The following is a 6,770-nucleotide window of genomic DNA, read 5'->3' as shown; positions in this document are numbered from 1 at the left end:
GTCAGTCACCTTAAATGATAAAAACTGGACTTCACCACTGCTCTTAACTTGTCTGTCCAATTTAAAATCACTGTCCAACTTAAAACCAAGGTCAGTAATAAAAGGTTTAAGATAAACTTCCAGGGGACCCAAACCAACAGAGGAGGACTCACAAGGACCACTAGTTCAAAACGCCAACATCTCTGTTTTCTTATCACTAGAATTTAAGAAGTTTAACCCTTTAAAGCCGATTGGAGCGGGCACGCTCTGTTTTGCGTAACTATTTTTAAATCCCGGTAGCACTGCAACCACGTAAGCTAGCGCAAAATTTTTTTTTGCATATGAAACCGGAGGAGTTGTACTTACATCTTATGCCATCAGCTTGTCCTAGGTCACGGTTTCCTTCCACATATAGCTTTGCAAAAACTGCATAAAAACCACTTGCAGCAACACAAACATAATATTCCAGAAACACGCTTTGCCGATCTGATCAGCTGTTCATAACACTTCCTATGTTGGAATAGACGTCAGCGCGAACTTTCACATATCCGCCATACCTGCCCGAAACCGGAAGTGATGTCGTTTTCGCAGAAATGTAGTGGGGTTTTTTACCATCAGGGCCTCATGAGCCTATAATTGTGTTTTTAAAAGTTATCTTTGACTTTATGACTTTCTGTGTCGTTTGTGGGATGCTTAGGACTCATATTGCACTGCTGGAAATAGTTTATTTTGATGCACATGCTGCTTTTTTGCAAATTTGCATTATAATATTTATTTTCATTTTTCGTGCAGTGTATAAAAATTGGTGTATTTCAAAAATAAAAGTATGAAGACACTCAAAATAAATTTCCTGTGGTGGGAATCTATTTTGTGCAACTTTTTTGTATTTACAGTTTTGAGGGATAAGCCTCTTAAATTTCTCTAACTAGAAATATATGTTAAAAAAACAAAAACGATTAAAAAATTTTTTTGTAGTTTATTGCACTTTTTTGCAATTTATATTACTATGCACTTAATGCATACATATTATTAAAATCTGGGTTATAATGGTTGTATTGATGTAAAGCAACTTGAAATGCTCCCAAAAATGGCTCCACAGCATGTAAAAATATAATATAAGCTCTGGCGGACTTGGTTCTATGGTAGGTCTTAAAGCAGGGGTGTCAAACTCAAATATACAGTGGGCCAAAATTCTAAACTGGAACAAAGTCGCGGGCTAACATTAATATTTATTGAAAAAAATCTTCCTCCAGATATAACAAGGAACCTTTTCTTACAGACTCAAATAAGTTTTGCTGAAAAAATGAATATGGAATAAGCAACGCTTAATACTGAACGATATAGAACTTATATAAACATACATAACTTAATATTGCACACATGCAAAATTGAAATTCCAATTAAATAACATATCACTGGAATGCATTTCTTAAATAAAAATTGTATTTGCAGCCTCCTGATTTAAATTTTAGCAGTAAACTTTTTCCCTAGGCTAATAATAAATGTAAAATAAAATAACAATAATAAACCACTTAACTAATAAAAATATTATTAAACGTGAAACCATTCAAGCCCATGTCTGGGAGTAGCAAGACAAATTGCACAAAGAAAATGGTAATTATAGCTCAGTTTGCTACACACTGATCTACTCTGATGCGTCCAAGCCAGATACCTGGCATCTCTTCTTGGATGCTAGTTCCTTAATGTCTGGGCTCAGGCTCTGAGCTGAGGAAATCCTCAGGATCGAGTGAAGGTGTTCATCGGTCAGACGTCTCCTGTGAGATGTTTTGGCCATCTTCATTGAGGAGAATAGTTGCTCACATAGGTAAGTGCTGCCGAACATGGAGAGCATCTGAGCAGCGTGGGTGCGGAGCCCAGGCATTGTGTCAGGGATGAAATGTGGAAATTGTCAAGCGCCCACAGCATCATACTTTGATTTCAGTGTGTCACTACACTGGAGTTCAATCAGCTCCATTTGGAGGTTTGTTGGAGCTTTTGCCACGTCAACTGCAAAAGGATTACTGAGCAGTTCAAATCGACATTTCTGGGCGTCAAAGTCGGCAAACCGCCGGGTAAACTCAGTACTGAGTACACAGAGTGTTTCAGCAAACTGTACGCATGGAAACACAGCAGTAGAGATTTGCATGTTCATCGTTTGGCAGCAGGGAAAATGGCCCAGGTTTCCTTGTAGCATCTGATTCTGCCACAGGCACAATTTCGTTTTAAAAGCCCTCACTGCAGCGTACATATCTGTGATGATACGCCCCCGTCCCTGAAGCTGCACTCTTCAGCGCATCGAGATGGCTCGTGATATCACACATAAAGGCCAGCTCACACAGAAACTCTTGCTCCCTGAGCTCAGCTGTGTCTTGCCCTTTGCTTTCCAGAAACTGAAATATTTCCTCGCATAGCTCGAAACATCTGTTCAGTACTTTCCCTCGGCTTAACCACCTCACCTCCGTGTGATACGGCACGTCTCCGTATTCCGAACCACACTCCTCAAGAAAAGATTTGAATTGGCGGTGATTCAGACCTTTGGCTCTTATAAAGTTAACTACTCGTGTTACTGCGGTCATAACATGTTCCATCTTTAGGGCTTTGCCACAAAGTGATTCTTGATGTATGATGCAGTGATAAACAGTCAGCTCACCTGCACAGTTCTCCGCTCGCATCTTCTCCCGTACCCTGCCCACCAGTCCGCTCCTTTGACCACACATCGCTGGTGCACCATCTGTCGTTAACCCCACAAGTTTTTCCCATGGCAACTTCATTTCAGTTAGACATTTGGAAACCTCTTCAAATATTTCCTTCTCTGTGCTTGTTCCATGCATTGATTTTAATCCTAAAAGTTCTTCCGTAACACAGAGAGTTGAGTCCACACCACGGATGAAGACTGAAAGCTGGGCAGTATCAGAGGCGTCGCTGCTCTCATCCACAGCAAGGGAGAATGCAACGAAACTGTTTCCCTTCTCCATCAGCTGGTTATTTAGATTGTTGGCAAGTTCACGTGTGCGATCAGCTACTGTGTTTCTGCTCAGGCTAACATTTGCCGGGCTGATTTTGCGATCTCTGCTGCCACAACAAAACTAGCCTTTACAGCAGCCTCACTTTGTGATATGGCTTTTTTTGAACATGGTCTGTTGTGAAACAAAACTTCTTTTCATCTCTTCTGCTTTCCGGCGCCTTTGAGTCATGTCCAGGTCCTTGTACTTCTCTTGGTGTTTCGTTTCATAGTGTCGTCTAATGTTGTACTCCTTGGTTAAAGCCACATGAGCTCCACATACAAGACAAACAGGTCTGTCTTTTACAAAAGTAAACAGATATTCTGTCTCCCACCTGTCCAGAAAGCTCCTGTTTTCGTTCTTTCTTTTTGCCATTTTGGGAGAGGTAGCGCGGCAGTATTCGCGCGGTTGCTATGACTACAGTCAACAGAGGAGAGGGCGTTAATGGTGTAAGAAACTACATTCCGGGTTTCTCTGAGGCGTGGGCTTTCATCATCAGAGTTCATCCTTTAACCTATAACAATTAAAATATTCTCAAGTATGATCAACGGTTAATTACGGCACCGGCCGGAGTACCGGGAGCAGTTTGGAAGAACAAAAAGACGCGGAGACTGTTCTAAATTGTCATCCCAAACTAACTCAAAGTTTATTCTTTGTGCAGCAGTTTTTATAGGCAGACAACAAGTTTCAGTTCAGACCCTGCCCACTGGGTGGGGTGGTGTCCTTCGACAGTTGGAATCCTTTGTTCAGCAAGGGCAATAAAGATGCACTCACAAGGCCTATAAATCTTATACAGAGGTCTCCTACATCCGTGAGTTCTGACACCACCCAGATGGTCTTCACATAAACATCTTCTGCAAGGTAGTGATAAGTAAAAGAGTGATTTGTTGGTGTTTTCCCTCCAACCTTAGTATCTACTTTCACACCATAGAATCTTCAGTTGACACAGCAAGAGGAGATGACGTTCAAACAAAGGGCATTGCAGAAACAGGGTCCTTTGTATAATATCATCAAAAACAATACTCAGCAAATGCTACCATGGTATCAAAATATCACAACAAATGGGTCCTGTCCTGGCTGACGCGCCAACAGAGCATTCTGGGAGTTGTAGTATTAGCAGTACATGCGCTGTATAAGACCGGCGGGCCAGCTCTAATAGTAATTTGGTATGGCCTCGCGGGCCAAATGTAATTAGGCCCGCGAGGCCAGAGTTTGACACCTATGTCTTAAAGGGTTAAAGCCAACCAAGCTTTAATGTTATTTAGACATGTCAAGAGAGGTTTTATGGAGATGCCATCCTTCTGCTTTAGTGGCAAATACATTTAACAGTCATCAGTGAAACAATGAAAAGAGATCCCATGCCTTTTAAGGATGAAACCCAAAGGCAATATATACAGTAAAAAGAGCCCTAAACTTGACCCCTGTGGGACGCCACATGACAGAGAAGCAGAAGATGATTTGGATCCGAGAAGCTGACAGAGAAAGTTCTGTTTGCCAAATAAGACTAAACCAATTAAGTTCAGGGCCACCAATAACCACTACATCCTTTAATCAAGATAATAGGATGTTGTTGTTGTGGAGCAGGGAAATTATTTTACTGCTATTGTTAAATAATTGTCATCATTACCATTGCATTAATAATAAAATCTGGAGTTTATATTGCATTCAGGGGTTAAACAGCGTCTCTTTCAGAAAGACTGAGTTGCAGGCTGACAGGAAGTTGTATGCAGAAGTGAAAGCAGATAGTTATTTTGAGCCGCAGGCTAAGACGAGGCTTTAACAATGTAACAGATAGCTTTAAGAAGGCCTTAAGCAGTTATGACTATTTTATACACAATGCATATCTGTGCTTATTAAAGAGTTGGAGCTCGGTCAATTAATTGGGGGTCGGAAGCTTTGTTCGGCGCGATGTTCGGACAATCTATTGTGCAAGTGACTTGGAGCCATAGAAGGAATTGCAATACATGCTTACAAAACACTTATATATCAGATCATTTTATATTAAGGTTTTAGTAGAGGTTCTTGGTTAAAACATTTATTTAGTAGAAGACATACACATAGTCTCAGTGAGCTTCTGGTCTGGTAAAAGGTCAGAAGTGCAACAGGTGAATTGAGAAAGAGCATGTGAGGTCGTGACACACACACATAGAGTTAAATTTATTTAGAGGAACCGTCCTTGTTGTCTCGGCAAGAAAGAGGAACAATTCATTTTAAGATAAGAACGGAAAGTACCAAGCCATGAAAATAGAAGATGATTTTCTGGGTGAAAAGTCATGATGATGTTGATCTGATCTATGTATAAAATGTACCGGTGACGCATGAAGGGGCGTCAGTAAATAAACCCTGATGCTATAAAATATCTGTTCATGCTTTGATTAAGTCGAAGACTACTTCCTGTCTGCGTACAGAGTTGTCTTCCCACACGTGTGTTCATTAAAATCATGGTTTGACCAAAGACCTACTGGACCATGGGTGGTGTGTACTCTCCTTCCTCAACTTTGAATCTTAACATTTGGGGGCTTCGTCCGGTGGTTGAGGAGGGAGAATTGGAGGTTTAGATGGAGAAATTTGGTGGTCTCTGAGGTGGTCTGACGGGCAGACATGAATTCCAGTGGTCGAAGTGAGTGGGCATAAGCCGGCTTATCCAAAAGGTAAGGCACTACCTGTTGAATTATTTCCAAAGTGTGCCAAATTGAATATGATAAAATTTAAGTCTACTCACTGAAGTTACTGGTGGATGTCTGTTTTGATTTTGATGAGAATGTCATGACAGTACTGAGGATTTAAAGCAGTTGGACTGCTGGAAAGGATTTAATGCGGTTGGACCGCGGGAAGCAGTTGGACTGCTGGAAATGATTTTAGTATGTTAGGGAATTTGGTTATTTTTTGGTTATAAGGTTGGACCTGCTTCAGTCTTACACTTTGTTGGGTGTTTTACTGTTGTTCCAAAGTATTATAAATTACTCAAGAACGCCAGTTGGACTGGTAGGAAGCGCAGAGCCCGGAGGTTACGCTCCCTCCTTGTCGTGGACGCGCGACATTGACCTCTCGGCGAAGAGGGATAGTTCAGTGTGGCTTAACTGTGGGGTACAGGGCATCCTGGAATTAAGCTAGGAGTTAGAGTCTCCTTACCGTTTGGAACGGTATCTGCGCTTTTTTGGGCAGCAAAGGTTGGACCTTGGGTGTTGGACACTTTTAAATTGAGTTAGGGATTTTAGAAATGAGGCCAGAAACAGTTAAAGTCTTGATACTGGTTAATTGGTCGCAAAAAACTCAGGGAGTTTATCCGCTGGGCGGTTATTTTAAATTTGTCTAAAATTGTGTAGGCGCTAAAGCTGGCAGATCTGACAGTGGTTGTAAATATAAGACGTCTCTGTAATAAAAAAGATCTCTGTGTGTCGAGTCAGTAATGCACTGACTTCCTGCTGCTATTCTTAGATGAAGAGTGTGTGTGCATGCAAATGAGGCAACTGATGCAGAGCGCATGAGAGGACTATGCTTTCGGTTTTGTGTGATTATTCAGCCCTATAACTATTGTTTGCAAATGTGGATAAATGTCTGCGATTAAAATGCTGGCTTAGTAAATAATAACATTGTAAATATATGAATGGTGACAGCGTTTCAAAATAGAATATAAGAATTGTTTGTGTTTAAAACCAACGTTTAGGTAAGAAGATTTAAGGTGGATTTGAAGGCATAAACAAAAAATAAAAGGGTTACAGTCTGTAAGTGTTGTTAATTCATGAGCTGACTGGATGCAGAGTAAGTGGAGTGGTCATCCTGAGAGGA

The sequence above is a fragment of the Astatotilapia calliptera genome, chromosome 3 (genome assembly GCF_900246225.1).
Source record: "Astatotilapia calliptera chromosome 3, fAstCal1.2, whole genome shotgun sequence".
Classification (NCBI taxonomy): Eukaryota; Metazoa; Chordata; class Actinopteri; order Cichliformes; family Cichlidae; genus Astatotilapia; species Astatotilapia calliptera.
This window is presented reverse-complemented; position numbering follows the sequence as displayed.